The sequence below is a fragment of the Mandrillus leucophaeus genome, unplaced genomic scaffold, assembly GCF_000951045.1.
Source record: "Mandrillus leucophaeus isolate KB7577 unplaced genomic scaffold, Mleu.le_1.0 Scaffold554, whole genome shotgun sequence".
In the NCBI taxonomy this organism is placed as follows: Eukaryota; Metazoa; Chordata; class Mammalia; order Primates; family Cercopithecidae; genus Mandrillus; species Mandrillus leucophaeus.
In genome coordinates this window covers 1,909,707-1,927,315 of record NW_012105964.1, presented here as the reverse complement: position 1 = coordinate 1,927,315, position 17,609 = coordinate 1,909,707, and the positions used below count along the sequence as shown (strand labels likewise).

Below are 17,609 nucleotides of genomic sequence, written 5' to 3'. Positions count from 1 at the left end.
TCTTTTTTTTTTTTTTTTTTTTGAGACAGAGTTTTTCACTCTGCCACCCAGGCTGGAGTGCAACGGCACAATCTCAGCTCACTGCAACCTCTGCCTCCTGGGTTCAAGCAATTCTTTCTTGCCTCAGCCTCCCAAGTAGCTGGGACTACAGGTGCCTGCCCCTACACCCAGTTAATTTTTGTATTTTTTGTACAGATAGAGTTTCACCATGTTGGCCAGGCTGGTCTTGAACTCCTGACCTCAAGTGATCTGCCTGGTATCAGATTTTTGCAGAAACTAATAGATATCAGGTGTCAGGTTTTAGCAAACCATTGAAATATTAATAATCCCCCCCCAAAAAAAACAAACACAGAAAGAAAGTACAGATTCTTCCCCTCTTTTGCCAGTGTAGCCATGGACATTTTAACAGCAGTTACATTGATCTGTTCTGCTACCGGCATGCTCCATGCATTTCCTTGGGAAAATGAAGCAAACAGGATCAAATGCTTAGGGTTTGTTTGTTTGTCTGTCTGTTAGTTTGTTTTTTGGGGTAGGGGTGGGGGGACGGGTAGAGTTGTTTTAAGGAACACTCCCAGCTCAGTGTCCATCTATCTGTTCACTGAGGCCCTCACAACTTGTCAGTCAGAAAACTCAAATGGGTTAAAAGAATGAACTCCGGAGCCAAGATTCTAGGGTTTAAATCCCACTTCTACCACTGATTGACTTTTTTATTGTTATTATCACTAGTCCCTCAAGGTCAAAGACAGAGTTAGACCACTACTTCCCTGTAAGAAAAATAAGCCTCGACCTAGCACAGTGGCTCACACCTATAATCCCAGCACTTTGGGAGGTGGAGGCAGGTGGATCACCTGAAGTCAGGCATTCAAGATTAGCTTGGGCAACATGGTGAAATCTCGTCTCTACTAAAATTGCAAAACTTAGCTGGGTGTGGTGGCGTGTGCCTGTCATTCCAGCTACTTGGGAGCCTGAGGCATGAGAATCCCTTGAACCCGGGAGGCAGAGGTTGTAGTGAGCCAAGATTGTGTCATTGGACTCCAGCCTGGGTGACAGTGAGACTCTGTCCCCCTCTCCCATCTCCCCCAGAAAAGAAAGAAAGAAAGAAAAAGAAGTCTCTTAAGTAATACCCTCATCCAGCTATCCTGGTATCTGGGTGTGACTCTTGGTAAATAAAGCTGTAGAAACACAAATGTCCAAAAGCAGGTTGATGATGTTTCCTAACCTCTTTTTCCTTTATGTCTTTAAATAAAACAAGAGTTTACAATAGATTTGCTACTTTATTCTATCCATCTACTCAGACAGTAATAATAATTTTAACAAGCATTGATTCAAATGTTAAACTACCCAATAGATCTATTAGCCTGGGTATTTTGCAAGCACCTCAACTTCAACATCCCAGAAACTGAAGTCTCGGTCTTCTCTTTGCATTTCTAATATTTGTCAATATACTTAGACATTTCCAAAATCATTTTTGGTTTGGCAATGCTACCCTGCTAAATTTTTCTCAAATCCATCTCTTCCTTGAACTCATTTCGGAACTGCCCTGGGTCAGGGCTTCTTGATATATTGCCTGGATTCCTGCTCTAATCTCTCAATGCTTCCTGTCTCTCTCTTTTCTTCTATGTAACACTTCCCTCATCTACACAAGCATAAAGAGGAGCTTTCTAAAATGCAGATCTGATCTTACACTCCTATTTTTTATAAAGTCTAAAGCCCTGGGCAAGGTTTTTATGGTTCTTCATGGTTTCAGTTTATCTTTCCAGTCCTGCTCACTCCCTGCTGTGCTTGTTCAGCCTTGAAGGCTATTAGCGGATTTCTCCCAACCACCTTCCCTGCCCTCAGCACATACAGAGTGCCAGGGCCTTCTGGACCTTTGCTCATGCTACTTGCTTTACCTGAGTGCTCTTTCTCCTTTCCCTGATCTGAAAACCTCTATTCAATCTTAAAGGCCCAGCTCAAATATTACTGTTGTTAAATTTCTTTGTGTTAGGATTTCTTCCACAGAATCCCTTAACACTGGGCTTAGATAGCATTTTAGCATTTTAATAGCATTAACGGTATAGCTGGCTAAAAGGCAACAGATTAAACACACAAGTGGTTTACTCTGACAATTAGGTGCTTTTTAAACTATATGATTTATTTTTAGTTTTACGCATTTTAACCTTTGCAGCTAGCCCAATCCTAAGCATATAATAGGTACTCAAAAGGTTTGTTGACTGAATAAATGAAATAAATCTTTTACCTCAAATATATTAATATTTTTACTTTTCATCAGTGCAATCAAATAGATATGTACCTTTTTGCCTTGTTTTATCTTTTTACTAATTTCTAGCAATCTATTCATGCATGGGTAAATGTAACCCTAAAGAGATAATTCTGTCTTCTTTTTAAAATGGCAATGGACTCAGTGAAAGGAAAGGGGTGAGGACCATCATTTATTCATTCATTTGATGCCTATTATCGTGCACCTTTCTAGGCTCTGGAGATCCATTGAAACAGTCAACATTTCTACTCTCCAGGATCTTCTCTTCTATAAAGATAGGACAGAAAAGAAACAAGTAAACAGACAAACAAGGTAATTGTGTTCCGTGGTAAGGACTAAGAGAACCATAAAATGGATTAATGTGGCACAACTAATTAGGAATGGGGAATACAAGAGATTGGGTGGTTACCTTGCCGATGAAGTGAGAACTGAATGTTGAAAGGAGCCAACCATGTCATGATCTGGGGATAGAGAGGACAGTTGGGGCAAAGCCTAAGGACAGGAGTGAGGAAACGGCAGGAGGCAATGTGGCTGCTCATTATTAGCAAGGGGATCACCTGGTGTAGCAGATGCTGTATTACCTGCTTTCCATGTTTCTACATTTATGTCTGATTATAACTTCAGAAGGCTATCCACACTTTACAGATGGAGGAACAGATCATCAGAACAAGACAGCAGACTTTTCCAAGTCTTGTATCTTGGAAATGAAAGGCATAATCATTCTAAATGAATTCTGACTGTCTCAAAAGTTTTGGATCAAATGTCAGACTAAAGTAAAGTGATGTTTGATAGCATTACATCTTTATTGTCTATTGAAATGTCAACCTAAAGTAATCAAAAGGGTAAGCATTTCTTTTTAAAAAGAGTTCGTTCAAGTCTAAGTTTGCCTCTCTTGGACTTCTAAGGCTTTCTTTTTGTTACTTACAAGTTCGTTTGGGTTACAAAGACTTGATTTTAGTGTTTGAAATTTGATTTCTGGAAGTATGGCAAATATCAAAGGTTTAAAACACTTCCTATCAAAACAGAATCACAGGTTATGGTAAAAAAAAAAAAAAAAAAAAGTCAATCATTTAACCAAAATGATCATGTAAAGTTTTCACAAAAAATAAAATCTTTCAATCTTTGATAGAAAGGAGATCAAAGTTATTAAACAAAGTCCTAATAAACACAACATGAGACCAACAGAATCTGTCTCTTCCTCTGTCCAATTTTTTTTGCAGTTCATGCAAAAGGTAAGCACAATTTTTCTTACCATTTTTTGTTAATACTACACAAAAATCTTATTCAAAGGAGGAAACCAAATTTTACTTTTGTATTAGTGTATTATCAATACTAAACCCAATTTTAATAAAATCTTAAAAACAAATCCATCCAATCTCAACCAACTTTGACCATATAAGACTTTCATAAACCTTTTATAACTTCTTAAAAAAAATTTTCTATTTATTCCTTTCTCCAACATTTTAGATCCTTTTAGTTTTGTTTATATCATAGCCCTTTAATTTAAACAATTTTAAATAACCTCTTAAACTAGACAAATTAATGTTTTACACAAAAAACACTTTTTTGTGTTTTTGTTTTTTCTAAAAATACATCTTTTTTATATTTGCAGACAAGACAGTTTTTCCCATATCTAGTATTTAATTACGTATATAATTAATTTAGCTCACAGCCAAGTCAAGCAAGTATCAAAAATATAACAAAATGAACAGGTTCATGACCTTAAAATATCTATTAGAAACAGTGTTACACTGTCTGACCAGTAGACCCTGGAAAAATGTCTGAATTATATTTAATGCTAACAATTCTGAAGACATTTTCGTGTTATTTTGGCAACAATTTTAAAACTAGTTCTACTTGCCAAGATTACTAAAATCATGTGAACCAGAAGGCATTTGAGTTAGTTTCTATTTTTCTGATAACATATTTATGTACTTAATTTTCCTTGAAGCCAATTAATTAAAGTTCTTTCCCTTATTTTGATAGTGAAATATCACGTACTCATGACATATATAAATATACAGACATATAGGCACACAGACAGAAGTAGACCTTATAGCTTTATAATCTTCTTCATTTACCAACTTTTAAATAGTTTTTCTCTCCCTTTAGACTATCGAGGCCTAAACAATTGTTAGTTAGGCAATCCTCAATTTGCATATCCAAAGACATGATTTTTAGGTGAACATTTACATCCCAAAGGCACAGAAATTAGATCTAAACACGATTATTTGTTCACACAAAAAAGGAAATAGGTGAAGATTCAATCAAGACAAAATTGTTGAGAAAAGTGTCTTAAGAATGGTAAATTACATAAACTTTAAGCCAATGTCTTCTTCACTATAAAAGTTTCTAGTAGTTTAGGTACAGGAGGGAGATGCCCTTACAAATGGAGATTTTCTTCATAAATGTAATTTTTTCTTTTATATAGAATTTCAAAATAGCCAGTTAAATGCCAGAAAGTCATATTTTGGAGAACAATCTACACTTAGGTGGTCTTTTCAGCTTTGCTTATTTTTTTGTTTTGGTTTGGTTTTTTTTGGTTAGATTATTGACTTCAGGGTGTAGCCCTTTAATTGCTAAGGCAAAGAAAGCACTTTCTATATCTGTACACAGTATAGATAACTCTGAAAAGAAACAAGAATACTTTGCCTGAAGTCCTAACTTTTATAAACACTTTATCCAGCTTTTTTTTCTAGTTTAAACCAAGAGTATTTTTTCAAGTGACTCACAAACCAATATGTCTTAAAGTTTATGACTTTGGCATCTCCAAAGAGGTGCCAAGAAATCCCCACAAGATATAGAATCACCCCAAAGACAGCTCAAAGAAAGCAAAGTTTTGCTAGCTGCAAATAGAGTACACATCACATTTCTGTCTGGCTATATTTTCTACGATCTCAGCTTGTCAGCTAAGTGCCTATGCATGAAGGTCCAGAAGCCTTGTATGCCCCACAGATGGAGAGACCAGATATGAAAATCTGTCCATGGAAGAGAAAAAAAAATCAATAATAAATGGGTACTCCAAAAGATAAAGAGTCATATGAATAATTTAAAACAAATGAGACTGGTTCCCTGACAGGGAATTGATCCTGGGTCACAGTCATAGCAGCACAGAATCTTAGCCATAGGCTGCAGTTTGGAATGCTTTTCTTTAAGTCCTACAAGGGGATCCAAAGAGGGAACTTTGAGATTTAAAGGATTTTAACTTGTTTCAGATCTGAGTTCAGCTGTAATGTTGCTTAGCTAATCCCTTGAATGTTAACATTTTACAGACATGTTAAGCTTTACATCTTCAAGAGCAGGGCATTTAAAGGGTGTCATCTGATATTGGGTCAATAAATCATTAAGTGTCATTTATTAATTCCAGTTTAGAAAAAAAATTGTTGGATCTGTAGTTTGTAATTTCAGTAGTTTCATTTTCATTCTGTAGCAACTCTGTTTGTTCCCTCTGGTCCAAATTTAAATACATTTTCCCCTTTTGAGAGAAAGAAAAGAGTGCAATATGGAATTCCAAAAATTTGCCTAAGAGATGTGTGGGAGTTGAGGGAACAGGCTGGAAGAGGTAAGTTCAGATCATAGAGGTAGAATAAGGAGCAGTCGGAAATAAAAGGGAGAAAGCTTTGAATGTCTTTTTAAATTTAGAAACAGTTTTAGGCAACCTCTTGTAAAGAAATGACTTTATCAGAATGTCTTTTAGAAGCTTCTAAGTACCATTGAAAAATAGCTCTCTAAGTTGTTTTGTTTTTATTTTATAGCCAGCTTTTGTTTTTTTGTTTGTTTGTTTTGTTTTGTTTTTGAGATGGAGTTTCACTCTTGTCGCCCAGGCTGGAGTGCAGTGGAGTGATCTCGGCTCACTGCAACCTCCGCCTCCCGGGTTCAAGTGATTTTCCTGCCTCAGCCTCCCCAGTAGCTGGGATTACAGGTGTCTGCCACCACACTCGGCTACTTTTTTGTATTTTTAGTAGAGACAAGGTTTCACCATGTTGGGCAGGCTGGTCTCAAACTCCTAACCTCAGATGATCCATCCGCTTTGACTTCCCAAAGTGCTGGGATAACAGTCGTGAGCCATCGCGCCCAGTCACCAGCTTTTGTTTTTAATTAAACATGCAGATAAACGAACGTAGGTATTTCCAAGGTACCCCATTTTCACTATTTTAGTTTGGGGTCTTCACAGCTTAAGTAAAACCATTTTTCTAGATATTGATGGGAGGTAACACCATAAATATTATACATAAATCTAACTGTAGTTTTTAAAGGTAGATCTCTCCTTTAGAAGTACAATAGTCCATAATTTAGATTTTCCTTTTGAATGTCCAAAAAGATCTTGTAGGAGAAATTTTGGTCATTCAAGGAGAAAGATTAGATTTGTCAACTGAATCAAGCTTCAGAATCTGACCAGTTTTAAAGATTACAAATTTTCCCTTAAGCCACAATTATTTCACTTTTTGTTTTTAAAAAGGAGTTGTTTCTTCTTGACCAAATTTCATACAACAGAAAATGTTGCAAACTCTAACAAGAAAGTCATTCAAAACCTCAGTAAAAATTGAAAATCCCAAATCTGCAGTCAGCAAAATCTCTAGAAAACAACCAATGAAGCTCCTATCTTAAAAGCAGAACTTCAATTCCAACTCCATTGATTGTGAATTAGGTTGCTTGAATACAGTCTGAATCTCAAATCAAAATCAGGGAGATTTGAAATCTGAAAGGAGCCTCAACAGATGCCCACTGGCTCTGGCAAGGTCAGATGAACAAAAACCATTCATGCTGGGACCAAGTCTCTAACTGTGGGCAAAATGACAGGGATCACAGGAGGCTTGCTTCTGGTCTCCCTGCGTCACCAAAATGTCAACCTAAAATAATCAAAAGGTTCAGAATCTAGTTTAAAGAGAGTTTATTCAAACACAAAACTCGAGGATAGACTATACGAGAAGAACAGATTACAAAAAATGGAAGTCAATGTTTTGGAGCCCAGAAGTTTGGGATCACTTATATAGACAAAGCTAGAGAAGTTTAACAGAATTTCAACATCTTTCTATGTAAGTCTTAATGCATAGTTACAATGATCTAATTAGCTGAGGTGGTCTTTTTCTTTTGGGAAAGGCATATTTAACATTCCATACTGAAGATGTAACTGTCATGGAACCTTGTGTGGCATCTGGTCTGAGTTAGGTACAGGACAATAAAGGAGACAGTTAATCTATAACAAAGAACTGTGATTGGAAGAGGGGAGATCTGGCTTCTGTCTCTTTTAGTCATTTACAGAACAAGAACATTAAGGAAGAGAGTTAAGCTATAATCTAAGAAGCAGAATTGCAAACATGCTATGTGACTCAGGCTCCAGGGCTTAACTTCCTCTTTGGCACCATAAATTTAGAGTGTCCTGAAATTTTATTTTATTTCACAATAAACTGCTATGAACATGATAAGAAGCAAATACAGTGAAATCCCTTAATATATTACTGATGTTAGAATAGACAATATTGCCCACCTTCAAGTTTAAATCTATTATATTAAGCTTTTCTTTATGTGCAAGTTGTATGTTTTAAAGCTGTTTTCTATTCATTTAAAACTATGATAGAAACTATGTAACAACAAGCTTCATTATAATGGAATTTTAATAGCTCAAATAAAAATGCCTATTGGTATAAATACTAATAAAATTAAAACTCATGGTTAGATGAGAATATCAACTACTTGAATTTTGTACAATTTACAGATAAAATAAGAGAGACTTCAATGTTAAAAGGCAACATTTGTTGGCTAAACATTGCTTTCTATTTGATGTTAAAACAGTCTATCAGTTCTTCAAGGCTGAACTAGCAGATTAAACAAATAAGAAAATGCATTAACCAAGCAAATAGGGCATGTCAAAAGAGCAGGCAGTTTGTAGTGAATACAATAAATATATAACCTTTGTTTTATTAAAAAAAAATTTAGTCCATCAGGGGTCAGTAACCACCAAAAGCCTAAATAAAATGTTGATAAAAATCCCATATAAATTTCTTCCCTTGGACCAGAATAAACTTGAGGCAATATAGAATTCAATTACACCTACACTGGGAGACATTTCTTAAACCTAAGATACTAATAGGTTCAAAATTAGAGTATCATTCTCAATCAATATACGCAGCACCCTAGGTCAATTGCCTTAAGAAATTAGGCCACAGATTTTTAAAGCGTACACAGAGAAAAAGACTACCTCCAAAGTCCTTTCTAAGAAGCATGCCTTCCTCCTCAACTTAACGGTAAGACGTGAGTTTTGAAGACCTGATTTGTACATAAGATTAAAATAGAAATCCTTTACCTATATAGCAAGTACCAGAGCACTGTAGCCACAGTTCTCAAAGAGGATTTGGGTGGGTGTGTTCTCTGATCAGAAACTTACCACCAGTACATTTCTGAGTCCTAGGATGTGCTTTGGTTGTTTTCTGAGATTTATTTCCCTCCAAGTATGCTTTTTCTGTGCAAGTGGAGATTCCCTGGCAATAATAAATAATTTACTTTATGCCCAAAAACCTCATTAGAAATACAGACCATAGTTACCAACTTGATTTTAGGAGCAAGAGATTGGAAGTGATGTTTTTCTGGCCTTATGCAGTCTCTCTCACTTTAGAAGAGGTACAGAGCCTTATTAACAAGGAAGAAAACAATTTACACGGTTTTTTTGAACATGCCTTCAAGATCTGTGAATGATTAGGTTTCAGAATGTTAAGAGGGAGTATGATGCAATTGAGATTTTTATAAAGCACAAATGAAGGATAACTGGGTGTTTCATTTCAAAATAAACCCCTTAGGGTCTTAATAAAATATGTAGCGGTCATTACTTGATATACTCACTGCCTCTTCTGCCCCTTCCTAACAAAACTGGAAGAAGTTTAAAGAACTTCAACTTTATTTTACCCCGTGGGTCCTTGTCTGTTGGTCATTTTGGAAATAAAGCCTAAAAAAACAACCAAAGAAAGTTTGAATTTACATCCAGGGATAACAAACGAGTTTCATATTTCCTGACAAATTCAATCAATTAGTGGTGGTGCCTGGAGTTCTGTGTTGAGCAGAATGACAAAGTACATTGGCTCAGTGAGAAAGAAGCCATGATGGATTATTTATGTTTACCATAGACTCAGGAAGGGAATGAACCAGCACTCATACTATGATTGGCTAAATCTGATAAAGACATTCAAAGAAATAATGGAGATGGAATATTTGTTTTAGAAATCATGATGGAGAAAAAATAAAACTTTCATACCAAAAAGGGAGATAAGGTAAAATATGTGTGTGTGTGTTTTCCATGTAATGCTTCTAGAGCAGAGCCATTCATATATTCATTAAGTACATATTTATTTAGTGCTTATTTAATAATACTATAATGTCTATAATATAAATATAAAATATTTCATATTTAATGTACTTACCTATAAAGCACATTAAATGTAAAATATAAATTATATATTATATATAAATAGTAAAACAATAAATATATATTGAGTGCATCATTCCAAGGTGATAGAAAACAAATTTCCCACCCTGTTATCATCCACGTTATGAAAAATCAAAAAGCAATTGAACAAGTTAACATATTCTGGGGGTTATAATGGCTGAGAGTGTTTTTTTAAAAAGCAAAGAAAGTGAACAGAGATTATGGAGTGAGTGATTTCATACGAAATGGTCAGGGAAGGCGTCTCTAAGAAGGTGGCATTTGAAGAGAACCTGAAAGAAGTAAGTGGCAGAGCTATGTAGATGGGGGCAGGTACCCAGTTCAGGAAGGAGTGATCTGGAAGTATCCTTGACATGTTTAAGTTCAGTATAGCTGGCCTGTAGAGAACGTTAGGGAAAGTGGAGGAGATAAGGTGAGAGAAGAAGTGGAAGGGAGAGGCTGCACCGGGGAGCAGATGATGAGGGGCCTACCCTCACTGGCCATTGTAAGAGAAGTGTCTCTTATTTTGAAACTAGAAAGTTGCCCGTGGAGCGTTCTGAGCAGAGCAATAACATGGATGACTTGGCTGCTGTTGAGAAAAACTGTGGCATAAAAGGGAAAGGGACAAAAGTAAAAGAAAATACACCACTCAGGAGGCTGCTGCAATAATCCAGGCAAAAATGATGGTACCTTGAACCAGTATAGTTGTGGTGGAGGTGAAGAGAAGGGATCATATTCAGAATATATTGTGAAGGTAAAGCAGATGGAATTTGCTAATGCATTGGAGGTGAGATGTGAGAGAAAGAGAAGAGTCCAGGAAGATTCCAATATTTATGGCCTGTGCAACTAGTAAAATAGATGTGTCATATGTTGAGATAAGCAGAATTGTGAGAGCAGCATTTTCAGTGAAATCACTACTTAATCTTTGAATCTGTTAGATTCTTTTTAATGTTTTAAATCAAATTTATTACATATAATTCACAAACAATAAAATATACCAATTTAAAATGTTCAGTTTGATAAGTTTTAACAGTTTTATGCTTTTATGTAACCATCACTGAAATCAAGATATAGAATTTTTTTATTAACCCCAACATTTGTCTTGAGTCCTACCGCAGTCAATTACCCAGCCATCACAGGCTCCAGGCAGCAACTGATCTGACTTTTGTCCCTATACCTTAAATTGGTATCTTCTAGCATTTCATATACATGTGATCATACAGTATGTAATTCTTTGGGTTGATTTCTTTCACTCAGAGTAATATTTTCAAGATTTTATATATGTTATGCGTATCAGTAGTTCATTTCTTTTATTATTTTTTTTTAGTGTTGAGTTTTAAGAGTTCTTTCTATATCCTGGATATTCCTCCCTTGTCAAATACATGTCTAACAAATATTTTTCTCCTAGTCTGTGGCTTGTCTTTTCTTTTGAATAGTAAAACTTTTAATTTTGTTAAAGTTTAATTCTTCAAATTTCTTCTGTGGTTTGTGTATTTAATTTTCAAAAAAGTTTTTTGCCTACCCTAAGTTTGCAAAATCTTTCTCCTATGCCTTCTTCTAGAAGTTTTACAGTTTCAGTTTTAAGTTTAGCTCTATGATTCATTTCAAGTTAGTTTTTGTACATGGTGCAAAGCTTAATTTTTTCCAAATGAGTATCTTCTCCAGCACAATTTGTTGAAAAGAATTTACTTTCCCCATTGAATTGCCCTGGCACCTTTTTAAAAAGTCCATTGACCATAGATGTCAAGGTGTATTTCTGGACTCTCTTCTGCTGAATTCATCTATATGTGTGTTTGTCATGCAGTACTGCACAGTCCTGAAGACTATAGCTTTATAGCAAGACTTGCTTTGACCCTCTAGTAAGTGGCAATGACTTATTGTTTTTACTAATACCTGGGTTTCCTTACCATCCATTGATTGTCTTCTCAGCTCTTTTACTGTTTAAATGCACTAAGTTCTCTTTGTTGTAAAAACTGGAAGGGGTTTATGTTTTTTAGGTTAAATCTGATCAATAGAAACTCTCACAAAATTGCTAGGTAGGTACTAACAATTTTAATTATCCTCTTTTTAGAGGAGGAAATTGACATACAAAGAAATTAAGCAATTTGCCCCTGTTGAAAGAGCCACAAAGTGGTGGGGGCAAGATTCAAAGCCAGGCAGTCTAGCTCCAGAGCTTGTGCCTCTAAGCATCATCGTATATATGATATTCAAACTGAGTGAAATCACAGAGAATGGGGGTAAGAAGAGGTCAGTAGACTGAGCCCAGGGGAACTCAATTGTTTAGGGCTCAGAAAGATGAGGAAGAGCTAACGAAGGAGGCTATAAAGAAGCACTGAGTGAAGGACGACAACCATGAGAAGGAATTGTCCTAGAAACCAGTGAAGAAAGTGTTTCAAGAGAAAGGACATGATTAACTATGCCAAATGCTGCTAGAAGGTCAAGTTATGTGAGCATTGGGAAAACACTGGATTTGGCAACAGAGGTCACTGATGTTCTTGATAGGACCAGTTTTGGTAGAATTGTGGGAGAAGAGTTAGCTCAATTAGAGTGAGTTCAAGAGTAAATAAAAGGAGAGGAAATGGAGACAATGAGTATACACCACTTTTTAGCTGTGTGTGTGTTGGGGAATGGGTGACAGCTGTGGGTAGGGAGGGGAGAGATGAAGTCAGGTATGTGTAATGAAACAGATGGTCTAATGAAAGAGAAAATATTGATGATGCAAACGTTGAAGACAGAAAATCACACACTTTGAAGTGTTTCCAAACACATAGTTTGCTACATAGTGCCATATGTTTTTCAGTGATAAGAACGTGGAGTGTAATTCCCCTTCCCACAAGAATGTTACCCATATCAGATCTACATATGTGAGTTATTGGCCTCAAGTACTAGACTCCAAAATGTTTATAAACCCAAGGTTTTGGACAAACATATTGAGAGCTTAGGCCGTGGCAGGACTATACTCTGTCAGCGCCTCTCTGAAGACTGAGAGCCCAGGCTGTGGCAGGACTACTCTCTGCCAGCTTCAAGCTACTCTCTGAAACCTTGCCCACCAACCCTGGCACTGCTCACTAGTGTCTAGGACCTTGCTGGTCATTGCAGATCCACACTGTGTTTGTCAAACTGTCTCTTCCAAGAACCTTTCATAGAAAGGTACACCTCAAACTTTGATTACACTTTCGATCTACATAGGCTTGCTTCTAAACTTATTGAGCAATCAGACTTTAATAATTGGATTCTAAATGAAATTAGAACTCATGATGTAGTTAATATACAGTAGTCTCCCTTTATCCTTGAGGAATATGCTCCAAGACCCCCAGTGGACACCTAAAACTGCAGCTAGTACTGAACCCTGTGTATACCATGCACAAACTTCTTTTTTCTTCTTTACAATTTCATGTATAGAAGACTCATGCTTACCATAGATCTTAGCAACCTCAGCATACATTTTTTTTTCTTTCCTTATTAAGTTGACAACTTTCCCCTTTTCACTTAAAGGTAGCACTTTATGACCTCTCTTTTGAACATCTGGGTTGCCTACGTCACTACTCTTGTGCTTTGGGACATGATTAAGTAAAATACAGGTACCTCATTTATTGAGCGTATTCCCTGTGATATTCATTCTCATTATTCTCCTCTACTTTGAGCATTGTGTGGAGGAATAAAAAAGAACTTCATTGTATGGCAACAAACCATGTGATTCATAAAACCATACTGTGATCTTATTTTAACCACACAAAACACCCCAATTTGGGCAGGACCCAAATTCATGCCAAGACAAATGAGGAAGGGGGCCAGACCCAGTTCCAAGAGGCAGAGTCAAGTGCAAGAGGAGGAAAAATAGCCCATTCGTAATGGTGGGATAAGGCAGAGGATATAGGAGCAAGGTGGTTTGACAGACGTTGTGGTGGGAAGGTGTGAAAGTCCTCCTCTAGTGGCTTCTATTTTCTTGGGAAAATAAGAAGTTAGCTCATCGGTTGAGAGTGAAGAGAAGCAAGAAAGTTGTGGAGGCTTAACTAAAGTGGAAAAGGTATGAATTAGGAGACTGGAAATTAAATAGGTCAGGGGTATATTGTAGAATTGTCCAGTGGCAGCACTAGAGACTTGTTTGGGTTAAAAATCGCAAATTTAAACTGAAATTCAGTCAGCTGAAACTGAATAAGTACCTTTAATTTTCTAAATGGCCACTTTTTTTTTTCTAATAACATAGTTGGAAAAGAATAATAAGACAGATACTTGAATTTTAAAAACTGATCAAAGGAATCTCCATAGAATTTGCCAGTTAATCATAATAGTGTATCAAAGATAATTTTCTGATTTTGTTAATTTCACTGCAATTATGTAAGAGAACTCCTGGATTTTAGAAAACAAACAATGAGGCATTTAGAGGAAAAAAGGATAATCATGTGTGCATCTTACTCTTAAATGATTTAGAAAAAAAAGTAAGTATAAAATGAAATATATGTACATTTTTTCCTTCCCCGTTTTATTACGATATAATTAACAAATGAAAATTATATATATTTATGGTATACAACATGATGTGCATACACCTTTTGAAATGACTAAATCAAACTGATTAATACAATTTTGAAACAAAGATAAATTTTTTTAACAAAATGCACATGTAAAAATAAAAGTCAGGGGAGTGTGTCCCTTATGACGTTGAATACTTTAAACCCTGCTATACTGAGAGAAACAAAGCCAGACAAATCATACTAAAAACAAAGGAGAAGAACAAGCAACATGAGTTTTTTCCAAGGCTACCTGGATAAATTCTTATACAGACTATTCAGTCCGTAAAGGGGGTGGTGGAAGGGGAGGTTGATTGGCTTAATGCAAGATTTCTTACCTTTAGCACTCTTGACATTTTATGGTCAGATAATTCTCTGTTATGAAGGTTGTCTGTGCATTGTAGGTAGGTCAGATGCTTAGCATCACCTCCGGCTGCTACCTCCTACACACCAGTAGCAAACCCTCTCAAGTTGTCGAAACCAAACAGGTGCCCAGACATTTTCAAACATTCCTTGAAACAATATCACGCCAGGTGAGAACTGATGCCTGAACAGACGCTTGCCTATGATGTCTATATTTGGAATTTTAGAAGCTATGATTAAATATATGTTTACATATACATACATACACACACATATGTATATAAAATACACAAACATGTATTTATGTATCTATATTTACATATTATGCATTTATGTGTATGCATGTATACTTATACATATGGAAAAGGAGATAGAGAAAGACTGAGACAGAGAGAGAGTGAAAAAGGACACAGTAGATGTAATAAATGTTAATATTTGGGAAAATATAGGTTGAAAGTATCCAGGATTTGTTTATACTATTTTTGAAAATTTTCCGTAAGTTCAAAATAATATCAAAAAAAGACTGGCCTTTATTTCAAGTAAAATGCATTTGGAAAACTACTAAAGTCTTAAATTGTATTATCTTGATTCTCCCATATAACCTTATAATGTCATGATTCAGAAAATTTAAGAAACTATTACTCAGAATTTATATTTGAGAAAAAAAGTCAAGGCAAGACTGATGCTAGTTTATTTTTAATTTGTAGCTCAAACCATTAGAGAAAATCTGTCACTGAGATATAAATTTATATTATGAAGAAAGAACACGAATATACTGGTTGTTATATAGACTCTCTATATGTGCATTTTCCTCAAGATTCTCCCACACAACAAAGAACATCTTTCTCATCACAAAATTCTAGGAACCATCATTGATTTTTCTCCCTCACTCTCCACATCTAGTTCATCAGTAAGTGTTGTTGATTTAATCCCTCATATCCCTACTGAACCCCTCCCTTCTCTTTGTCTCTATAATCATCAGTCTGGTCCATGTCACCATGTCACTCCCCTGTAGACCTGTTTTCATTATTGCCCCTTCCCCCAATCCATCTACACAGCAACTAAGGTCATCTATTTAATATCACTCTTGTTTAAATGCTTAAATGTTCAGGTGTGCTAGAATTTTACAGCATTGCACCTGTAGTCAACGATAATGTATGGTTCACTTAAAAATTTGTTCAAAGGGTGGATTTCATGATAGGTGCTATTACCATAATAAAACACAATTAACAAAGAAAAGAAAGCTATGGGGCATTTATTATAATACAAAGCTGGTTTACATCTTTAAAAATCTATTTTAAAGATTTTTCTCTTTAAAAATCTATTTTAGTAGATTTTTAGAGAAAAGGATTTTTCCATAAGATTAATAAAGCTAAGAAGAAAGATCAATCAAGACAGGAAATTGCCACTTTAATCTTGAAGATGGTGGTTCATATTTTCTTGCAGGGTATTTCGAGCATAGCATCTTACCGAAATCCCTTTTGGAAATTGTCATAAAACTCCAGGGTCTCTATTTAAATAGAAGTGCACAATGAAGTGGCTTAGAGAAATTAATGAAAACAATGAAGAAGGAGTTCAATTTTAATAGAAGATAAAGAGCTAGAGTGGAGAGAAAGGCAGAAGATGAAAACTTTAAATTCTTATGTACCATACTTTAAATATCAAAGACCCAAGATCTGTATATGAACCTAAGTTCCTGAAAGGTATGGACATTTAGAGACAGAAAAGGAGATTGTCAGTAGCACGGTAATGTCTCAAATCTGGGACGAAAACTCTAAATGTCTCTAAGCTTTTATTGAATCACAAAGAAACTTCCCTGAGATTGGACTTTGTCATTTTATAAAAACTCTATTTAGCCTTTAAAGATTATTTTAACAAAAGAATATTTCAATTTCGGGTTTTAGAGAAATTAGCCAAATGGAGATGACAGTCTTAATGACCACGTTTTCTTCCATTTTCACTGAGATAACGTGCACAAACACTCAGGAACTCAGAGCTTTTCCCAATGCCTCTTTGAAATTTTCCCATTGTGTAGATTTTGAACAATTGATGCAAACTAGTTTCTGACAATTTTTATAATGGAATTTCTTCCATCGGCTGAGTCAATTGTTTCTGTGTGTCTAGCTAATTGCTTTTTTATTTTAAGTGATATGGACCCACAATTTAAAAAAAACAGTAAGACAGAAACATATAATGAAAAGAAAATGTCTTTTCCTGTCATGCCCAGTCTTTCTTCTGAAAGGTAAGCAATTGAGAAGAGTTTCTTATAGATCCATCAGGGAGTAGGAGAAAAGCACAGGCGTGTACACACACGTTTATACATATGTGCATAACATTTTACACAAATTGCACTATATGCCAAAGACTGTTTGAATCTTTACATTTTTCAGTTTGAATAACTTGCTAAGTTACCTTTCCCGGAGGTTGTGTATTTTATTTTTCTGCCAGTAGTGTATGAATGTATCTATTTCTTCATGCCCTCCCCACCATTGGATGTTAACAAACTTTTTGAATCGTGTTAATCTGAAAAGTGAAAAACATCAATTTGCTTTCATTGACTTTAATTATGAATGAAACTATCTTCACATTTTTGACCATTTACATTTCTTTTTCTGTCAAGTGTTTATCATCTTTGCCTATTTTCTGCTGCATTTTATCTTAAGAGGCCATTCATGTAAATCCCGTGTAAATTTAGAAAAATTACCAGTGGTAGGTTATATATATATCACATTTGTAAGTATAGAAAAATCACCATTTGTAGGTTATGAACACTTTTCCAATATACTCACTTTTTTTGTTTTTTTAATTTTATTTTTTACAAAATTATGCTTAGAGTCTTTTTGTGGTATAATTTTCAACATTTTGTACCTTTTTCTTTATGGCTTTGGTGTTTTGTGCCCTTCTTAGAAGGTCCTCCCTATAACAAAATTTATGTATAAGTTTATCCAACTCTTCTTACTATAAGTTTATAATGTTATTTTAAATTTTTTGATATAGCCAGATATTACTTTAATATTAGTATTAGATAGGAATCAACTTTAGTTTTCAAAACTTCTAGCAA

General features: G+C 35.4%; 1 protein-coding gene across 1 annotated transcript in view; it reads left to right on the top strand.

The window, feature by feature from the left end:
- Positions 1-17,609, top strand: part of MME (membrane metallo-endopeptidase) — a 146,745-nt gene that overhangs the window by 1,580 nt on the left and 127,556 nt on the right. The gene's annotated exons all lie outside the window — the stretch shown is intronic.